The sequence below is a fragment of the Molossus molossus genome, unplaced genomic scaffold, assembly GCF_014108415.1.
Source record: "Molossus molossus isolate mMolMol1 unplaced genomic scaffold, mMolMol1.p scaffold_m16_p_2, whole genome shotgun sequence".
Taxonomy (NCBI): Eukaryota; Metazoa; Chordata; class Mammalia; order Chiroptera; family Molossidae; genus Molossus; species Molossus molossus.
The window spans coordinates 87,292,766-87,298,820 of record NW_023425355.1 but is presented as its reverse complement, the minus strand read 5'-3'; positions in this window follow the sequence as shown (position 1 = coordinate 87,298,820).

Below are 6,055 nucleotides of genomic sequence, written 5' to 3'. Positions count from 1 at the left end.
GGTCACCTCACATCTGGCCTCTTCTGCCATTCCAGACCTTAGATTTTAAATTCCCAGGTCCGTCTTCATTGGACCAGTCAATATCTTTGAGCCTCAATTTTTCTCCTCTACAAAATGGAGATGTTGAAACCTACTTTCTAAACTTGTTGGGAAGATTCCATGACAGCTTGCATAACACACTGCCGGATTCACGCTAGTTGCTCAAAGAATGCTGTTGCTATCTGGTACTCTTGCAGTCGCCTACCTTCTCAAGGAGTCTATTTACTTTTGGAATTGAAGAGCAGGATAAGCTCACAGCAGGTGACTTAGTCTACCTTCTTCACTTCCTTCCAGATAATTTAAGAGTTTTCATGAGCACAATACCTTATATATTAGTCTGGTATCATTGATAATGATCATTGTTTCAATACCAGAGTTTCATGAATGGCAATTTTATATGAGTTAGCCCTGGGGGCACCTTGAGAAAATAACAATTATGATATTCATACATTGCTGTGATATATCACCTTTCTTCTGAGAACTTGAAAACATTTCACAAGTAGTAATTAAGCTTCCCAAACCCATTGGGAAATGGATATTATTATATGAGCTGGTTTTAAGGATGAGTAACCAGAATTAAGTTTGTCAGCTGCTGAAGTACCAGGGCCCTGTCCAGAGTTTTTGGTTCACCTCCCCTGCTCATCCTTAGGTGGAGTCAAGTGTCTACCCGTGAGGAGGTTTCCAATGAACATTTAAATACAGGAAATAAAATTGAGGCACAGAGAAGCTTGAAAATGTTCCCTGAGCCACCCAGCTAGTAAGGATGTAGGAGCAAAGATGCAAAATAGGGTTTGGCTGAACTGGCAACCCACACGCTGCTGGAAAAAGATACTTGACAGTGGCCAGATTGGCTGGCACCATCTTAATTACCTTCAGACTCACTCCAAAAAGGCATTAAGGAGTAAAATTGCTTGTCTGTTAAGACACTTGAATAGCAGACATCGTTGCCCTTTCAAGAGTTTCACAGACACCAGGCAGGCTGTCAGAGTGTAGAGCCTCAAGGACAGGTACTACTTTGGTGATGTCCCAGGGTGTCCTAGAGCTGAACCAACTGTTCTTCAGGAAGGACCACAGTTGGCCCAGAGATAACCAGGTTTGGGGGTAATGTTTAGTCTAAGGAATAGGACATGAATATACAACAAATTGTCAATGTATTATTTTGCTCCGACAAACCAAATTGCCAAAGGCAGCATACAAACCTATCCATAAGGATATAAAATGAATAGGACTAAACCAAGGCCTCCCATCCCCAATATTTGAGAAGTATGTGTACCTGCACTGCTTCACATTTGCTAATGCTCTCATGGAAAGGAAAGTTGTCCTGCGGCTCACTCCCTTGGGCAGGCTGGATTGGATGTCAGGCACATGACAAGCCATCAGTTTCTTGTAAAGCTCCCATGGGCCAATACTCTCATACATCAACACAGGGGTCTCTATGGGACCATTTTGGATAGACACTCAGGGTGCTAAACAAACATGGATTTATCCCTGATTCTGCCTTGTGGATGCCCCTTGGTGTCACATCCTACATCCTGCCACCAGCATAGCCCTATCCCTATGCCCAGGCCTAACTCAGAGACCAAAGACAGTCTGAGACTTTGGACCTATTGTTTGCTAGCCAAGATCCAAGGACAGCGTCCAGGCATAGTTTGCACAGAGGATGGCAGGCGAGATGCAGGCAGGACGTCAGTTCCTTGCCTAGGAGGGTGGAGTTGAGAGCAGGTTCTAGCCCTGGCTGGGGAATGGCTACATCTCAGGGGAGCAGGACTATGGTCTACACCCGTCAACACAGCTGCTCACGGGGCAGGCTCAGGGCATTGAGAGAATGTCAGACATTCCCACTGATGAGGAGTGGGGCTCCTGTGTGCTCTGCCCCACCTTGGTCAGGACTGGCTGGGCACCTGGGTGGTGTGCATCTGCACAGAAGCTGCTATACAGCATGCTGCACACTGAAAAGGCCTCCCTGAAGAACCTGGGAGATGCTTGGGGAGACCCAGCTTCCTCTGCCCTGTGGTTCATAGCCCCTTGTGTGGGCAGTATCACACCAGTCAGTTCCTTCCAGGAATGGGTATTCAGTGTTTCTAATTTCATCCTGAAGTACCCCACAGAGTTCTGGTTCTGGCACTTATTCCAAGAACACTCATTTCATGATGGGTCCAGGGTTCCAGCTCACCTACACCTGCATCTGCCCAAGTTCTTCTGCAGACAAGCCCAGGGCAGTTCAGATGGGATCTGGAGGGTGTTCCTCCTTCCAACTCTCCTAAGATTGGTGAGCCTCTTCACAACCTGCATCCTGGGACCCCAAAGCCCTCACTTGACCAGGTCCTTTGCAAAATCTCACATTACTCTAGGGGTATCAGGGGCCTGGGGGAGCATCCTGGTAACCACCCCTGCCACCTACTACAACCTTTAATCGGCTCAAGTTGCCTGTCCGGAGCATCAAGTACCCAGCTGGTTTTGTGGGTGACTGACAAGACACCCCTGCCACCCTCTCTACCTCAGCCTCAGACAGCAACACCCCATAATCTCCTGAACAAGGCTATAAGTTTAATAAAGCATTTGGGCATTACAAAGGGAACTATTTGAAAATAATTTGTACAGTCATCCCTCGCCACTTCATGCTTTGACTTTTGCAGCTTCACTCTATCACAGTTTTTTTCAAATATATTCATTAAAAAGTTGATCGAAGAGAGAAGATGGTGGCAGGCAGGACCTGAGGGAGTGTGAGTGTGTGAGAGAGGGAGCAAGTGTGTGAGAGAGTGTGAGTGGAAATGAAGGTGGAAGACCAAACGCAAGCAATGCAGACCCCAAGAACAGAAGGTTCCTGTGCTGTGAACGGGAGCAGCCAGCTACTGCAGTAAGTGGCACTTTAGGGCGCTTCTACCTGAGCCACAGGGAGGTCCCACCATTTTAGAAGATCCCGGGTCTTCCCTGGGAAGAGGCAGTGGGAGTGGCTAAGGCCCAGCAACCTGAGCCCACCAGCACACCTGGCACCATCGGACCAGTGGACACCCTGTCAACACAGACCAGTGCACAGTAGTGGAGCTCCCAAGGTGCTGGTCATGGAGGCCGCAGGCAGCCTGAAGCCCAGTAACATCCCCCATAGTAGCAGCCTGATCAGAGTCTAGATATACCCCCAGCAACAGAGGCAGGGGAGCAGATACCCATACCCAGGCAACAGAAGCATAGACCAGAAGCTGAGACTTATCCCCAAAAACTACAGCAAAAGCTGAGCAGGAGTTGAGCCCCATGGGGCAGCAGCACTTCCCAGCAGCAAATAGAGGGAACTGGGGCTCCACAGAGGCCTGTGTAATACAGTAGATTACAAGAGCTTTGGGAAACCTGAGCCCCAGAAAGACTGGTGCTATCCACCTGCCCGCCGTCCAGAACTGCAGGGTGCTGAGGCACCAGAGAGGCCATCATAAATTTCGCTGAGTTGTGGCCACAAAGGATGGTGGCCAGTGCGCTCCTTCCCCAAGCTGTGAGGAAAGCAGAAGCCTTCCACCCCTCGGAGATTCAGCCTTTCCCAGATGAGGCAAAGAAATACAAAATGAGGCTTATTAATAACCAGCATCAATCCCACTCTCTGGAAATGCTCTTAGGCAAAACACCAGGAAAACATTCCAAGGCACTTAGTAACTGAGACTACTAGCCATCAGGAAAAAGCCAAAGAATAACTGAACCTTTCCTGGGCTTGCAAATCTACCCAGGAAAGTAAGACTTGACTGTGGTATTTAATGGGGGCCCAACCAGGACCATGCAAAGCCAGTAGATGGAACCACAAACAACAGAACACCAACACCCACAGGGAAAATTTGGCTGACTCCAAAGCCCACTGTGATAGCCAAAATGGTGAAAAACGTAAACAAAAGCTAAATCAAAGAAGAAGGGACCTCTGCCGAAGATGAGATAAATGAGGTGCAGTTAAGCAAGTTAACAGAAATAGAATTCAGAGCCATGATCTTGAGGAAGCTCAACAGCATGTGTAAGGACATGAGCACCATGAGTAAAGACATAGTCATGTTGAAAATCAATCAGTTGGAAATTAAAAACCACCAAGAAGTAATAAAGAATGACATATCAGAAATAAAAAACACATTGGAAGGTGTAAAAAGCAGAGAAGAGGAAGCTGAGGACTGGATCAGTGAATTAGAAGACAGGATAGAAAAAATCAACCAAGCAGAAAACCTAAAGAAAAAAATGATTAAACACAGGAAGACAGCTTAAGAGAACTGTGGGACAACTGGAAAGGTAATGATATTCGCATCATAGGAGTCCCCAAAGAAGAAGAACATGAGCAAGAGTGAGAGAATATATACGAAGAAATAGTGACAGAAAACTTCCCTAATTTGGTGAAGAAAGAAGGCATTCAAGTTCAAGAAGCACAGAGAGCCCCAAGTAAGAAGAACCCAAACAGGCCCACACCAAGACACATAATAATCAAACTGCCAAAAATTAAAGACAAAGAGAGAATCCTAAAAGCAGCAAGAGAGAAGCAACAGGATACCTACAAAGGAAACCCCATAAGGCTCTCAGCTGACTTCTCACAAGAAACACTACAGGCCAGAAAGGAATGGCATGAAGTAATCAAGGTCATGAAAAAGAAAGATCGGAATCGAAGACTACTCTACCCAGCAAGGCTATCATTGAAAATAGAAGGTCAAATAAAGAGCTTCCCAGACCAAAAAAAAAAAAAAAAAAAAAAAAAAGGCTAAGGGTATACATTAGCAAAAAACCTGTGCTACAAGAAAGGTTAAAAAGACTGCTGTAATTAGCAGGAAAAATGGGAAGAAAAATAGAACCACACGAAACAAAAATGGCAGTAAATAAGTACATATCAATAATCACCTTACATGTAAATGGATTGAATGCTCCCATAAAAAGACACAGAGTAGCTGATTGGATAAGAAAGCATGACTCACATATATGTTGTTTACAAGAGACCCAACCTTCAACAAAAGACTCATATAGGTTGAAAGTAAAGGGATGGAAAAAAAACTTCCAAGCAAATGGAAAAGAAAAAAAAGGTGGGGTAGCAATACTCATATCTGATAAAATAGATTTCAAAATGAAGGCCATAAGGAGAGACAAAGAAGGCCACTACATAATATTGAAAGGATCTATCCAACAGGAAGATATAACCATGATAAACTTATATGCACCCAATAGAGAAGCACCAAAATATATCAAAAATCTTCTGGATGACTTCATAAAAGAAATCAATAGCAATAGAATCACACCATGGGACTTCAACACCCTGCTGACATCACTGTCTAGATCCTCTAGAAAAAAAATTAGCAAGGAAACAGAGACTCTAAATGAAGAACTAGACCAAATGGATTTAATAGATATCTACAGAGAATTACACTCTAAAACTACAGAATACACATTCTTCTCAAGTGCACCTGGGACATTCCAAAGATAAACCACATGTTAGGGCACAAACTAAGTCTCTACAAGTATAGGAAGACTGAAATCATATCAAGCATTTTCTCAGGTCACAATGACATGAAACTAGAAATCAATTGCAAGAAGCACATACAAAGACATTTGAACACATGGAAGATAAATAGCATGTTATTAAATAATGAATGGGTTACCGAGGAAATCAAGGAAGAGATTAAAAACTTCCTGGAAACCAATGAAAATGAAGACACAAAAACACAAAATCTATGGGATGCAGCAAAAGCAGTTCTGAGAGGGAAGTTCATAGCACTACAGGCCTACCTGAAAAATCAAGAAAAATCTCTAATGGACTATCTAACATCACTACTTAAAGAACTAGAGAGCAAAGAAAAAGAAAACCCCAGAGCAAGTAGAAGGAAGGAAATAGTAAAGACCAGAGCAGAAATAAATGACATAGAGACCAAAAAAACAATTCAAAGGATCAATGAAAAAAAGAGCTGTTTTTTCGAAAAGATGAACAAGATTGATGGATACTTAGCTACACTCATCAAGAAACAAAGAGAGAGAAACCAAATACACAAAAACAGAAATGAAGGAGGAGAATTAACAA